This window comes from Lutra lutra, chromosome 11, assembly GCF_902655055.1.
Source record: "Lutra lutra chromosome 11, mLutLut1.2, whole genome shotgun sequence".
NCBI lineage: Eukaryota > Metazoa > Chordata > Mammalia > Carnivora > Mustelidae > Lutra > Lutra lutra.
Genome location: NC_062288.1, coordinates 19,748,896 through 19,765,775, shown reverse-complemented (window position 1 = coordinate 19,765,775; position 16,880 = coordinate 19,748,896). Strand labels below are relative to the sequence as shown.

Sequence of the window (16,880 nt, the reverse complement as noted above, 5' to 3'; positions counted from 1 at the left end):
ACACAAATCTTTTTGGGTCAGTAGAACATAACTCAACAAAATAAAGGGTGTATACTCTACCTCGTTTTGCATACACCAATAGTTTATGCATAATCAATAAGGAATCATATAACGTACAGCAGTTTACCCTCCAACAGAGTTTGCTCCTCTCCCCATACTTCCTCCAACCTCAAAAGCCCTGGTGACAAACAGGCTGGATAGAGAGAGAGGACACCCTGTTGAGGCAGATACTTGGGAAAGATAAGGGTGCTTTCACAGATGTGCAGCATTAAAAGACCTTTACTTTGGATTTGGAAGTAAAATAAGCAGGCTAAAAAGTAGCGTGTAGAATATGATAACATTTTTGTGAAACACACAAGGAAAAATCTAGGAGGATAAGATGTTAGCAACGGGGCACCTGGGTGGCTCAGTGGGTTAAAGCCTCTGCCTTCGGCTCAGGTCATGATTCCAGTGTTCTGGGACGGAGCCCTCTGCCTGGGGCTCTCTGCTCAGTGGGCAGCCTGTCTCCCCCTCTCTCTCTGCCTGCCTCTCTGCCTACTTGTGATTTCTGTCAAATAAATAAATAAAATCTTTAAAAATAAGATTAAAAAAAAAAAGATGTTAGCAACAAACACCTCTGGGTATAAAATTACTTTTATTCTTTTTTATCTATCTTAATTTTTTTTATTAAAACAATGCTTTCCTACTTCTTATCCTTTTAACATCTGCTTTTTTACTGCAATGTTGTTATCTCTCATTTTTTAAATCTACAGAATTCTTACAAATCACTCAAGAAAGACCTGGATAGTTGGTGTTCAGAGGCTCAAAGCAGGTGCAGAAGTATTCAAGCCACATCTTTTAACATATCTCAGTATCTTTCAGAGGGCTAGGAATAAACTTCAAATAACACTACAAATGTTTATGAATTTTTAAACTGTTAATCAGTGGAATTAGTGAAGCAGAAATCTGACCAGATACTGAGTTTCTTACTCTCCTCCCACTATATCAACATTTCTCAGATCTTAATATCGAAGTCTTTAACAATATTCTGAGTAAAAGATATGAGCTAAAAAATAATAAATTAAGAATATGGCAAATTATTAAATGAATGAAAAGGTGGTGACTAAACTCACTGTAGTAATCATTTCACAATAAATACATATGTCAAGTCATATTAAGCTTATACAGTGCTGAATTATTAAATACATCTCAATAAAATTAGAAGAAAAAATAGTTAAACTAAAATTGAACTGGGCTCTGAGTTTACAATATAAGTTTTGAGCCATTAAAATTAACACTGGAAAGGAGGAGGAAAAAACCTATAAATTTCCAAGTGCAAATTAGGGGCACTGTGCTAGGCACTTTATTTTCAAAACCAGGTTCCAAGAAAGGAAAGGAAACCACAATATGGTGCAGGCATTCCATGGTGGGGGCTGGGGGAGAAGAAGGGAGAAGTCCTTTTGGGAAATTTGAAGTTCAACAAAGCAAAGCAGATTTCCTGACCAAGGGGTTCAAAGAGCCCAATGTCTTAATACACAGTGGGACCTCAAAGAGGAAAGAGCAAGCTGCAAATCCCAGACATATTTGCTCATGAAATAATTTCTTCAAAAACAAAGAAAGAAAGAAAGAAACAACAACAAAAAAAAAACACCAAGTCACATTTCACAACACAAGGTATTTAGGAAATACTGAGGTCTATGTCATTTCTTACAATCACCCCCAAAGCCGATGGTGTGACTGCTATACTGCTGAAGTGGGCACAAGTCTCAGAGACAGTAAGTAAGAGGGTCAGGGCTAGAAACTGGGTCAGATTCCGAAGTCCATGCTCTGTCTACCAGAAAGAAATGTATTTCATTTTTAACAACTGCAGTCCTATTTCCTGATCTTAGTATTTGGGGAACACTTGAGAGCTTAATTAAAAGTTATTTACTACTGGGGCGCCTGGGTGGCTCAGTGGGTTAAGCCGCTGCCTTCGACTCAGGTCATGATCCCAAGTCCTGGGTTCGAGCCCCACATCGGGCTTTCTGCTCGGCAGGAAGCCTGCTTCCTCCTCTCTCTCTCTGCCTGCCTCTCTGCCTACTTGTGATTTCTCTCTGTCAAATAAATAAATTAAAAAAAAAAAAATCTTTAAAAAATAAATAAATAAATAAATAAATAAATCGATTGTGCAATGTATTGCTTTAAAAAAAAAAAAGTTATTTACTACTTAATTGCATATTATTCCCAATATTAAAGTCTCTAAATTTAAAAAAAGTTGAATTATTCATAAAGAGAAGAAATTTGTATCATTATGGTATGTTTCAGACTTGGATTCTCCAACAACGAGAGGAGCACTAGTTCCTATATAATCACAGTGTAAGCACAGCCACTCCTTTTCTCAATAAGACTCTGAAAGTTGAACAAAAGAAATTACTAGTTTAGTCCCGGTATCTCAGGAGCCCACAGATGAGGTAAGAATGATGTACCTAGCAGAGGATTAAAAATAACAATAATAATAATAATAATATACCTAAAAGCAGGCCAACTAAAACAAGACGGGGTAAAGAAGCAATTTTTTAATACAAATATAAAAACAATGGGGCGCATGGGTGGCGCAGTGGGTTAAAGCCTCTGCCTTCAGCTTGGGTCGTGATTCCAGGGTCCTGGGATCGAGCCCCGCATCGGGCTCTCTGCTCAGCAGGGAGCCTGCTTCCTCCTCTCTCTCTGCCTGCCTCTCTCTGCCTACTTGTGATTTCCATCTGTCAAATAAATAAGTAAAATCTTTAAAATAAATAAATAAATAAATAAATAAAAACAATAAAAAGTACTAAACACTTATCTTTTAATTTTGAAAATATGACAGAATTTCAAACCAGTATTCCATATATTCTCCCTAACTACCAAATCCATAGAAAAAAAGTCTCTTCTGACCATTTTTTTTTTAAAGATTTTATTTATTTATTTGACAGACAGAGATCACAAGTAGGCAGAGAGGCAGGCAGAGAGAAGGGGAAGCAGGCTCCCTGCTGAGCAGAGATCCCGGTGTGGGGCTCGATCCCAGCATCCTGAGATCATGACCCGAGCTGAAAGCAGAGGTTTAACCCACTGAGCCACGCAGATGCCCCTCTTCTGACCATTTTTCAACCTCTTCCCATAGAAGGGTAAATAATATTCATGCTGCCAGAAGGTAGACTATGACTCCCCCTAACAAACCACACCAACCTGCCCAACACCCACAGAAGTAGAGAAAAAGGACACTCCAGTAACTCTCCCAATTAATTCTCCAATTCCTTGAGATCAGCTAACAGTGTGCACCACAATGACTACTAGCAATGGACACTCCATGGTTGACAACACTGTCTAGCACACAAGGAATCTTAAGAACAGTCACAGAATAGGTAAGGACATCTCCTGCTGCTGTTTAACCAACAGGCACTAAAGGAATTTATCAACAGTGCTACCCATAGATCCTGCTCATGGCATCAGGCAGAGTACCAGAAAGGATCAAGCACCTGAGAATTACCATGCCTTGGGGTTTAGCTGACACACTTGTACTTCAATATTTGTATTATTCAATATAAAAACCATGCACTTATCACTTAGAAGTTTATCTCTGATTATTAAAAAATAAATACTAGATCGGATTACAAATACTAGAGAATAAAAATAGATTGTTAAGTAATTAAGTTCACATGCTGATTTCTTCTTCAACTCCTATCCCTCCAGTACATTGAAGAAAACTGTAGCTAAAGCTCTAGTCCAACTATCAAGGCTCCAAAGAAGGCAATTCTAAAACTATCCTTCTTAGCTGTGCTAGAAATTGCTGGCCAAAGATAAAGATGACTCTTCTTTCCCTTGCTGAGCCAAAAATAGGGTCAATTTGAATGAATCAAAAATTCAGAACACTGTTATACAAAATAGTTTGGAAGGATTTTCAGCAAAGTCTTTATTTTCTAATAAAGATACTATATTAAGTACTCATTTCTTTTGGACCAACACTAGTTTCTCAGGCCTCTGGTGGGGAGGCTGTCTCTACAACCACTGAAGGCTATCAAAAGGTGTAAAGAAAAACTTGAGAATCACCTCCAATACATGCAGTCTTAAAACAGGAAGGTGTGGGGGCGCCTGGGTGGCTCAGTGGGTTAAGCTTCTGCCTTCGGCTCAGGTCATGATCCCAGGGTCCTGGGATAGAGCCCCGCATCAGGCTCTCTGCTGAGCAGGGAGCCTGCTTCCTCCTCTCTCTCTGCCTGCTTGTAATCTCTGTCTGTAAAATCAATCAATCAATCAATCTTAAAAAAAAAAAAAAAGGAAGGTGTGGTAATATGTAATTCATTCACAGAACAATAATAAAGACACACCTGGGATCACATAAGATATCTGTGCTTCTTTCCTCAAAAGTTAATAGAGCAGATACAAAAGCAGTAAAGCTACGGATGATCTGAATACACCACCAACCAACTTGATATAATTGACATTTATAGAACACTCTAATCAACAGCAAACATTTTTTTTTCAAGTACACAGAACATGTACCAACATAGACCATATACTAGGCAAAAACAAGCTTCAACAGATAAAAAAAATTCAAGTACTATAAAGTGTGTTCCCAGACCACAACAGAATTAAGTTAAAAATGAGTAACAGAAAATGGAGGCTCTGTTACTCATTTTTAACTTAATTCTGTTGTGGTCTGGGAACACACTTTATAGTACTTGAATTTTTTAATATCTGTTGAAGCTTGTTTTTGCCTAGTATATCATATGATCTCCCTGATATGAGGGAGAGGAGATGCAACATGGGGGGTTAAGGGGGTAGGAGAAGAATAAATGTAACAAGATGGGATTGGGAGGGAGACAAACCATAAGTGACTCTTAATCTCACAAAACAAACTGAGGGTTGATGGGGGGAGGGGGGTTGGGAGGGGGGGGTGGGGTTATGGATACTGGGGAGGGTATGTGCTATGGTGAGTGCTGTGAAGTGTGTAAACCTGGCAATTCGCAGACCTGTACCCCTGGGGATAAAAATATATGTTTATAAAAAATAAAATTAAAAAAAAAATGAGTAACAGAAAATACCACAAAATTGGAAAACTAACACACTTCAGAATAACCCATGGGATAAAGAAGAAATCAAAAGGAAATTATAAAGAATTTTACACTAAATGAAGATGAAAACCTAACATCAGAATCTGTGAAATGTTGTTAAAACATTAAAACTTAAGAGGAAAATTTAGAGCACTAAATGCATATTATCAGAAAAAAGTTCTCAAATCAATAAGCTGTTTCCAGCTGAGAAAAACAGAAGAAGAACAAATGTAACTTCAAGTAAGCAAAAGAAAGAGAATAAACATATGAGCTGTAATCAGTGAAATAAGAAACATAAGAGAGAAATCAGTGAAACCAAAAGCTGGTTCTTTGAGAAAATGAAAATAATAAATCGACTAAGTTGACCACAGACAAAAGAAAGAAAACACAAATTACCAACACGAGTGAAGTGACATCACTACATATTTTATAGCTAGTAAAAGGACAGCTATAGAGAATACTACAAATTTATACCTATAAATTTGAAAACATAGAAAAAATGGACAAATACCACGAAAAACACAACATACCCAAGCTCCAATCAAGAATCACATACCTAAAAAACTCTGTTTCCGTTTCTAAAAAAATCAATTCGTAGGTAAAAACCTTCCCATAAAAAATGAACTGGTGAATAATCTCAAACATTTACAGGAAAAATACTTAAAATTCTACATATTTCCTGAAAACTGAAAAGGAGGAAATACTCCTAATCTCATTCTATGAAGCCAGCATTACTTTGATTCCAAAGCCTGGCAAAAATATAAGAAAGTTACAGGCCAATTTACCCCATGATGTAGATATAAAAATTCTGAATAAAATTTCATCCAATCTAATTAAATAACATATAAAAAGGATAATACTCCATGACCAAGCAGGTTTTAATTCCAGGAATGAAAACTTAGAAGCCATATGATTAGCTCAATAAATAGGAAAAAAAAAAAATCTCCTAATAGCCAACACGCACTCCTGGTCAAAATTCTGGACAAAGCAGGAACAGAAGAGCATCTGTGAAAAACCTACAGACAGCATCAGACTTAAAGTTGCCAAGGAACGGAAAGAAGAGGGGACTCATTCCTAGATTAAAAGAACTAAAAAAAAAAAAAAAAGTAGTTAACATAATGGGTAAATCCGATTAGGACCCAGATTTAAAAAGAAGAAAAATATAAGTGTAAAAGACATTTCTTCAGACAATTAGGTAAACTTAAATAAGATATGGATTTTAGATATTACGGAATTATTCATTTTCTTAGTTCGAACAATGACATCATGGCTATATAATGAGAATGCTTATTCTTAGATAAGTCTGCTGAAAATTTTTTGGAGTACAATGTCATGATTTTTGTAACTTCCTTTTCAGTAATTCAGCAAAAGAAAATATATATATATATGTATACAATAAAGCAAATAAGGGAGAATGTCAGCAACTCCTCATCTATGCTAAAATGGTAACACCCTCCTCCACAGAGGAAATGCAGGAACTCCCTACACTATTCCCTTCAACACTTCTGTATGTTCGACAATTTCCATAATAAAAAGCACGTCATTTTTAACCAGTCTCTTACTCATTCCAAATGTGTGCAGGGGAGAGGGCTGTCTAGAGGCAAGCCCCAAACAGCTAAAAACCAGTTTCAACCACTGAGGGACAGAGGATGCTCTGCAGCGTGACCAGAGAACACACACAGTGGGACCCTACTTTTACTAAAATGACCTCTAAGAAGGGGCGCCTGAGTGGCTCAGTGGGTTAAAGCCTCTGCTTTCGGCTCAGGTCTTGATGCCAGGGTCCTGGGATCGAGCCCTGCATCAGGCTCTCTGCTCAGCAGGGAGCCTGTTTCTTCCTTTCTCTCTGCCTGCCTCTCTGCCTACTTATGATCTCTGTTTGTCAAATATACAAACAAAAATCTTTAAAAAAAATTATAAAATGACCTCTAAGAAATAAGTTAGAAGGAAAGCAAAATAAAAAAGCCTACTGAAGGTCCACTCTTGATTCCTTGTGTTTATGATGATACTTATGATCATTCCTACTAAACGTGTGTGTGTGTGTGTGTGTGTGTGTGTGTGTGTGTGCGCACGCGCACACGTGTATGTCAGGGGGTGGCTAGCGAGGCTCCACCATCATCAGTTCCCTGCCATGTGGGAAGCACGCGGGAGAGTCAGAATTAGCATCCAGATGTGCCAGACTCTCAACACTGGGCTCTTTCTGCCACACCATGCTTTACTAGTCACCCATGAGCTAAAATATGTAACCCTTTTCTTTCTGTCTACAATTGTAATATGAATTAAGTGAATACTGGCATTGTGAATAAACAGAGAGAAAAAAACTCCAAAATAAAAACTGCCATTTTCAATGGTATCTATTTTCTCAGTACGAGGTATTGACAACATGCCTGAGTTGGAAATGGTTTGCCTGTCAATGACTCGTAAGAATCTATTGTAATTGGTCTTTATGAACAAGTTTTACAAATATTTAGCAACCATAATTTTGGTTATGAACTAAATATGAAAATAAAGTATTGCTCTAAAAGTTTATCCCACATAAGCTTTGTAAAATTTCACAGTTGCATCTCTCAGTTGTGAAAATGATGTTTACAGGCAACATCAAATAAAAAATGTTGAAATCTAAGAAAATACTCTTTTCTTCATTAGTAAGTTACAGCATAATTTAAATCACATTCACCCCACCCAAAACCATAAGATACTTAGGAATAAACCTAACCAAAGGGGGGGGGGGGGGCTAAAGGATCTGTACTCAGAAAACTACAGAATACTGATGAAAGAAATTGAGGAAGGCACAAAGAAATGGAAAAACATTCCATTCTCATGGATTAGAAGAACAAATACTGTGAAAATGTCTATGCTGCCCAGAGCAATCTACACATTCAAAGCAATCCCTATCAAAACACCATCAACTTTTTTTCACAGAACTGGAACAAATAATCCTAAAATTTGTATGGAACCAGAAAACACTCCGAATAGCCAGAGGAATGTTGAAAAAGAAAACCAAAGTTGGCAGCATCACAATTCCAGACTTCAAGCACTATTGCAATGCTGCAATCATCAGGACAGCATGGTACTGGCACAAAAACAGACACATAGATCAATGGAACAGAACAGAGAACCCAGAAATGGACCCTCAACTCTATGGTCAACTAATCTTCAACAAAGCAGGAAAGAATGTCCAATGGGAAAAAAGACAGTCTCTTCAACAAACAGTGTTTGGAAAATTGGACAGCCACATGCAGAAGAATGAAACTGGATTATTTCCTAACACCATACACAAAAACAGACTCAAAATGGATGAAAAACCTAAATGTAAGACAAGAATCCATCAAAATCCTTGAAGAGAGCACAGGCAGTGACTTCTCTGACTTAGGCCGCAGCAACTTCTTGATAGATACATCTCCAAAGGCAAGAGAAACGAAGACAAAAATGAACTATTGGGACTTCCTCAAGATAAAAAGGTTTTGCACAGCAAAGGAAACAGTCAACAAAACCAAAAGACAACTGACCAATGGGAGAAGATATTTGCAAATAACATACCAGATAAAGTGCTAGTATCCAAAATCTATGAAGAACTTATCAAGCTCAACACCCAAAGAATAAATAATCCAATCAAGAAATGGGCAGAAGACATGAACAGACATTTCTGCAAAGAAGACATCCAAATGGCCAACAGACACATGAAAAAGTGCTCCACTTTTTCATCAGGGAAATACAAATCATTTTGTATTTCATTTCATTTCATCAGGCATCAGGGAAATACAAATCAAAACCACAATGAGATATCACCTCACTCCAGTAAGAATTGCTAAAATCAACAACTCAGGAAACAATAGGTGTTGGCGAGGATGCGGGGAACCCTCCTACACAGTTGGTGGGAATGTAAACTGGTGCAACCATTCTGGAAAACAGTATAGAGTTTCCTCAAAAAGTTAAAAACAGAGCTACCCTATAACCCTGCTGGGTAAAAAATACCACTAGTAGTGGGGTGCCTGGGTGGCTCAGTGGGTTAAAGCCTATGCCTTCAGCTCAGGTCATGATCTCAGGGTCCTGGGATCGAGCCCCGCATCGGGCTCTCTGCTCAGCAGGGAGCCTGCTTCTCTCTCTCTCTCAGTCTGCCTCTCTGCCTACTTGTGATCTCTCTCCATCAAATAAATAAATAAATAAATAAATAAATAAAATCTTTTTAAAAAAAAATAAAAAAAATAAAATCTTTAAAAAAAAAAAATACCACTAGTGGGTATTTACCCCAAAAATACAAATGTAGTGATCTGAAGGGGCACCTGCATCCCAATGTTTATAGCAGGAATGTCTACAATAGCCAAGCTATGGAAAGAGCCAAGATGTCCATTGACAAATGAATGGATAAAGAAGAACACACACACACACACACGCACACACACACACACATGAAAGAGAGAATATTACACAGCCATCAAAAAATGAAATCTTGCCACGTACAACAATGTGGATGGAACTAGAGGGTATTATGCTAAGTGAAACAGGTCAATCAGAGAAAGACAATGATCATATGATCTCACTGATATGTGGAATTTAAGAAACAAGGCAAAAGATCATAAGAGAAGAGAGGAAAAAATGAAAGAAGACAAAACCAGAGAGGGAGACAAACCAAGACTCTTAATCTTAGGAAACAAACTGAGGGTTGCTGGAAAGGAGGTAGTGGGAGGGATGGGAACTGGGTGATAGACATTGGAGAGGGTATGTGTTGTAATGAACACTGGATATTATATAAGAATGATGAATCACAGACATGTACCCCTGAAACAAATAACTGTATGTTAATGGAAATTTAAAGAATAAAAATAAAAAATAAATCACATGTATCCCAGTAGAAACATTAATAACACTACACATTAAAAGGCAGCAGAAATAAGAGTATTAAAAAATATCCCTAGTAGCCATCAAAACAAAACAAGGCAATAAGAAAGACTCTGACACGACTATTAAACTCCCTTCAGATTAAGGGAGATTCAAAAGCAGTTAAGCAAAGGAATCACTATTATTTAAAGACTCTTGAATATAGGGGTGCTTGGGTGGCTCAGTCAGTTAAGCGTCCCACTCTTGGTTTTGGTTCAGGTCATCATCTCAGGGTCATGAGATAGAGCTGCAAGTCAGGCTACTGCTCCCCACAGAGTCTGCTTGGGATTCCTTCCATCTCCCTCACCCCACTGCTCCTCCCCACACTCCACCACTTGCTTGCACACATGTGTACATGTGCTATCTCAAATAAATAAAATCTTTTTTGAAAAACCCTCTGGAGGGATGCCTGCGTGGCTCAGTCAGTTAAACGTCTACCTTCAGCTCAGGTCAAGATCTCAGGGTCCTGGGATTGAGTGCCGCACCGGGGTCCTTGCTCAGTGGGGAGCCTGCTTCTCCATCTCCTCCCCTCTCCTCCCTGCTCATTCCCTCTTTCACTATCCCTGTCATTATCTTTCTCAAATAAATAAAATCTTATAAAAAACCCTCTTGAATATAAGTTAATCTGTTGTTATACCAAATACTCTCTGTAACACTAATGAATAGGAGAGAGCTCTACATGGAAACCCAGAGCAAAGGAATGCTCCAAAAGAATATTCCTACTTATCTATGACCTAGAGAAGTAACAACAAAAATGACTTGAGAGTAAAATATGATAAAATGGAGAAACAATTTCAGTAGTAGAGCCACAGAGATTTAAGTAAAATCCATAGGTTGAGAGACCCTGAATATCCAAAATGTTCATATAAAGTCCCATGAATAATTTTAAGCTCTTGACTAACTGCCAATTACTTATTCAGATTTGTGCTTTAAAAAGGGTGCTGATTTGAATCACACTGGCATTTACTAGCTATGTGACACAGAGCAAATTACTCTGTTTCTCTGGGTATTTGCCCCTACAAGTCACCTGATCAGGACCGTACCTGGGCACACACTCAGTGCCGCCTAAGTGTTCCCTATTGTTCTGCCATTATCCAAATCCACTGTGACTGATGACAGACTAACAAGTCAGCAGACCAGGGTTCAGGGTATTGTCTATAGCTCTTTAATTCACTAATGTAGCCCCTTTTGTAAAAGGTTTGTGATACGCCAGATATGATGACTAAAAGCTGCCAAATGTCAAAAAGAAAGAAACTCATTTTTTTCTTAAGGTTTTTGTTTTAATTCTAGTATATTAACGTACAGCATTATATTAGTTTCAGGTATACAGCATAATGATTTCACAATTTTATACATTACTCAGTGCTCATCATGGTAAGTGTACTCTTTAATCCCCATCACCTTTTTAAGTCCCCCCACCTCCATTCATTTGCAGAGAACAAACTCTATAGTTAAGAGTCTGGGGGCATCTGGGTGGCTTAGTCGGTCAGGCATCCAATGCTTGGCTTCAGCTTGAGTCGTGATCTCAGGGTGGTGGGTTCCAGCCCCATGTTGGACTGTGCTCAGCAGAGAGTCTGCCTGAGAGTCTCTCTCCCTCTTCCTCTGCCCCTCTCCCCACTCGCACTCTCTAATAAATAAATAAGATTTTAAGATTTTATTTATTTATTTGGGAGAAAGAGAGAAAGAGAGAGAGAGCATGAGAGGGGAGAAGGTCAGAGACAGAAGCAGACTCCCCGTGGAGCTGGGAGCCTGATGCAGGACTCAATTCTGGCGCTCTGGGATCATGACCTGAGCCGAAGGCAGTTGCTTAACCAACTGAGCCACCCAGGCACCCTAAATAAATAAAATCTTTAAAAAAAAAAAAGGTCTGGTTCTTGGTTTGTCTCTTTTTATTTTGCCCATTTGTGTTTTAACTTCACATATAAGTAAAATCATATAATATTTGTCTTTCTCTGGCTGACTTATTTTGCTTTGTATTATACTCTCTAGCACTGTCCACATCGCTGCAAATGGCAAGATTTCATTTTTTTTTTTAAAGATTTTATTTATTTATTTGACAGAGAGAGATCACAAACAGGCAGAGAGGCAGGCAGAGAAAGAAGGAGAAGCAGGCTCCCCGTTGAGCAGAGAGCCCGATGTGGGACTCGATCCCAGGGCCCTGGGATCATGACCTGAGCCGAAGGCAGAGGCTCCAACCCACTGAGCCACCCAGGCGCCCCAAGATTTCATTTTTTTTTTAAGATTTTTTTTAAATTTATTTATTTGACAGGCAGAGATTACAAGTAGGTAGAGAGGCAGGCGGAGAGAGAGAGAGAAGTGGAAGCAGGCTCCTGGCTGAGCAGAGAGCCCGCTGTGGGGTTCAGTCCCAGGACTCTGGGATCATGACCTGAGCCAAAGGCAGAGGCTTTTTTTTTTTTTTTTTTAAAGATTTTATCTATCTATCTATCTATCTATCTATTTATTTATTTGCCAGACAGAGATCACAAGGAGGCAGAGAGGCAGGCAGGGGGGCGGGGGAGAAGCAGGCTCCCGCTGAGCAGAGAGCCCGACCTGGGGCTCGATCCCAGGATCCTGAGATCATGACCTGAGCCAAAGGCAGAGGCTTTAACCCACTGAGCCACCCAGGCCCCCCAAGATTTCATTCTTCTTTATGGTGAATATTCCACTGTGTATATGTGTGTATACACACATTTTCTTTACAAATTCATCTATTGATGGACATTTTGCCTGCTTCCATAGTTTATGGCCTGTTATAAATAATGCTGCAATAAACACAGGGGTGCACGTATCCATTTGAATTGCTGCTTTAGTATTCTTTGGGTAAATACCCACTAGTCCAATTACTGGATCGTAGGGCAGTACTATTTGTAACTTTCTGAGGAAACTATATACTGCTTTCATTTTTCAAAGATTTTATTTATTTGGCAGTGAGAGAGAGAGAGAGAACAAGCAGGGGGAGTAGGCAGAGGGAGAAACAGGCTCACTACTGAGCAGTGAGCCCGATGTGGGGCTCGATCCCAGGACCCTTGAATTGTGACCTGAGCCGAAGGCAGGAGCTTAATGACAGAGCCACCCAAGCACCCCCATATACTGTTTTCACAGTCACTGCACCAGCTTGCATTCTCACCAACAGTGCTAGAGGGTTCTTCTTCTACATCTTCAACACGGTTTTGTTTGTTGACTTTAGCCCTTCTCACTAATGTGATGCTCGTGTGAGGTGTTATCTGACTGTAGTTTTGATTTGTATTGCCCTGATGATGAGTGATGTTGAGCAACTTTTTATGTGTCTATTGGTGATCTGGATGTCTTTTTCGGAGAAATGTTTGTTCATGTTTTCTCCCCATTTCTTAATGGATTATTTGTTTTTTAGATGTTGAGTTGTATCAGTTCTTTATACATTTTGGATACTAACCCTTCATCAGATATGTCATTTGCAAATTTTTTCTCCCACTCAGTAGGTTGTCTTTTAGTTTTGATTGTTTCCTTCACTGTGCAGAAACTTTTTATTTTGATGGAGTCCCAGGAGTTTACTTTTGCTTTTATTTCCCTTGCCTCAAGAGGCATATCTAGAAAAATTTTGCTATGGCCAATGTCAGAGAAATTATTGCTTGTGCTCTCTTGCAGGATTTTTATGGTTTCAGTTTTCACATTTAGGTCTCTAACCCATTTTGAATTTATTTTATCTATGGTATAAGAAAGTGGTCCAGTGTAGCCGTCCAGTTTTCTCAACACCATTTGTTGGAGACTTTTTCCCATTGCATATTCTTTCCTGCTTTGTTCAAAATTGACTATACCATTATGGGTTTATTCCTGTGTTTTCTATCCTGTTCCACTGATCTATGTATCTATTTTTGTTCTAGTACTACACTGTTTTGATTACTAGAGCTTTGTAATGTAGCTTGAAACCTGGAATTGTGATGCCTCCAGTTTTGCTTCTCTCTTTCAAGATTGCTTTGGATGTTCAGGGTCTTTTGTGGTTCCACACACATTTTAGGATTGTTCTAGTTCTGTGAAAAATGCTGCTGGTATTTTGATAGGGATTTCATTATATCTGTAGATCGCTTTGGATAGTATAGACATTTTAACAATATTTTTCTTCCCATCAATTCTTTGTGTCATGCTCATTTCTTTCATCAATGTTTTGTAGTTTTCAGCATCTAGGCCTTTTACCTGTTTGGTTAAGTTTACTCTCAGGTATTTTATAATCTGGGGTGCAATTGTAAATGGCATTGATTTCTTAATTTCTCTCTCACTGCTTCATTATGGGTGTATAGAAATGCAACAGATTTCTGTACACCGATTTCATATCCTGCACCTTTACTGGATTTGTTTTATCAATTCTAGCGGTTTTTTGGTGGAATCTTTTGGGTTTCTGTCTTATCATGTCACCCACAAATAGTCAAAGTTTTACTTCTTCCTTACCGATCTGGATGCCTTTATTTCTTTTTGCTGTCTGACTGCTGTGGCTAGGACTTCCAGTACGAATAGAAATGGTGAGAGTGGCTGGGTGTCTCAGTCGGTTGAGCATCTGACTCTTGGCTATGGTTTAGGTTGTGATCTTGGGGTCATGAGGTTGAGCCCCATGAAGGGTTCCACACTCAGCATGGAGTCTGCCTGAGATTCTTTCCCTCACCCTCTGCAACCTCCACCCTAGCCAGATGGCTCATATGCTTGCTCTGTCAAATAAATAAATAAAGTCTTTTTTAAAATTTATTAGAGAAACTCATCTTTTTATCAATGGTGTATTCAAACATTAAAATATACTTTTAAAAGAATCCAGGTTTTCAAAATTCAAGTTTAATGTCATTTCCTAAGAGATGAGACTGTGGCTTATCGTTGTCTTATAAAAACTGTGGCTTCTATTTTGGGTGCTCCCTCCTCCCCCTTCTCTGCTAAGCTAGCTGCCTTGTTGTAAGCAGCCCTGTGGAGAGAGGCACATGTGGCGGTAACGGAGGCCTATAGTGAACACCAGTGAGGAACTGAGACCTGCCAACAACCACCTAAATGATCAGGGAAGCAGATCCTTTGGGCCAGTCAAACCTATAGATGACTGCAGCCCCAGCTTGATGGTAACCTCATGAGAGAACTTGGTCCCAAACCAACCAGATTTCTGCACACCTTTTGAAATAGACATTGATAGCCTTTGTTCCAGACTATCTTTCAAAGGATTCCAAGGTGAATAACCTTGGAAAACAGACATACTATCTGCCACTAGAGAAGAGGGTACACTGGTTTGCTATCCTGTATGATAAGTATCTCCCCCCCCCAGGAACAAAGGTTGGGCAGGTTTGGTTGCATACCAGGAAAAGATTAGAGTTTCCCAATCTTGAAGTTCCTCAGCTTTGATACAAAGGCACAGTGTGAAGAGCACCGACCTGGGCCTGCCTCCACATGGCCTCTGTGGGACTGGGGCGGTGGGGGAACCAGTATGGACATGAGCACACGCTGCTTCTTGTGCTGTAATAAAACCCTTTGTTTCTGAAGCAGGAGTATCACGTCTTCTGCAAGCATCTGTGAAACTGGCTGGCTAAGTTATCAGCTTGCAGGAAGAATAAAATCTCACAAATGTCTTGGTTCATGATAGATTTATTTTTAGCACCATGAGAAAGCACTCTTGTTTAGAGTGACTAGTTTGTTTTCATCTTATGAAAACTGTCAGTCTCACAACCACTGCATTTCCTTCCTTGCTTTGATGACTAAGAAACCCAGAGGAAAATCTGCAACACTCTTAAATTGTACAGATACTTATTTATATATCTTTATGTATTAACCTTAATGTGACTAATTTTTTCTTTAATTTCCTCATTATTTGTCTATTATAGTCTATGTATTTTATGTGTAAAATGTCTCAAGTATGTAAAGTGTTAGGATACAATTAACAGCTACTTATCATTCAGGATAAGCTCAAACAAGGCCCTCTCCAGCATCAGCATTTCCTGATTTCTCCTGGATGAGGAGAAGCTCCTGTCCTGTACTACTCTTATGAACCCCTATAATGTCTCATTATGCTGTTACAAAGCACAATGTTTTAATTATTCATTTCCTCATTTGTCTTTCCTCAGATTTTACTTTAAAGGTTTTGTTATTATTTTTAAAGATTTTATTTATTTATATGACAGAGAGAGACACACTGAGAGAGAGAGAACACAAGCAGGGGGAGTGGGTGAGGGAGAAGCAGGCTTCCTGCTGAACAGGGAGCCTGATGTGGGACTCGATCCCAGGACCCTAGGATCACGACCTGAGCCGAAGGCAGACACTTAATGACTGAGCCACCCAGGCACGCCAAAGATTTTTTTTTTTTTTAAAGATTTTATTTATTTATTTGACAGAGAGAGATCACAAGCAGGCAGAGAGGCAGGCAGAGAGAGAGGAGGAAGCAGGATCCCCACTGAGCAGAGAGCCCGATGCGGGGCTCGATCCCAGGACTCTGAGATCATGACCTGAGCCGAAGGCAGCGGCTTAACCCACTGAGCCACCCAGGCGCCCCCAAAGATTTTTTTAAAGTAATCTGTACACCCAATGTAGGGCTCAACTCAAAATCCAGAGATCAAGAGTCACACTCCATGGAAGGAGCCAGCCAGGCGCTCCTTTCCCAGGAGATTTTAAACACTACGAGGAGAGAGACAGTGTCCCTAGCAGATAGTACCTGATCACAGCAGGCAAGTCAATAAAATACACAAGAGAGAAAGCAGAGAACAGAAGAGACACAGATGGGAGCGAGGCTGGTTGTCTGTTCCTTGGTATGGTGTGAGGAAGAACTGAAAAGGCTTTACCAGTTTAAGATGTGGGCTAGCATTAAATTCTGAGTTAATATTACACTTAAACAGAAAAACAAAAAAAAAAAACAAAAAACGAAAAACAGAGGAAGGCCCAGAAGGAAAAAGAGATAGCAAGAGGAAAATTACAATAGCAGGAAGGCATGCTCACAGTAAAATCAATACTTCTGTTTGCTGCTAAGAAGAA

The 16,880-nt window shown here is 39.2% G+C and overlaps 1 protein-coding gene across 13 annotated transcripts in view; it reads right to left on the bottom strand.

Moving 5' to 3' along the window:
- Positions 1 to 16,880, bottom strand: part of SRPK2 (SRSF protein kinase 2) — a 254,374-nt gene that overhangs the window by 43,709 nt on the left and 193,785 nt on the right. The window lies entirely within an intron of this gene.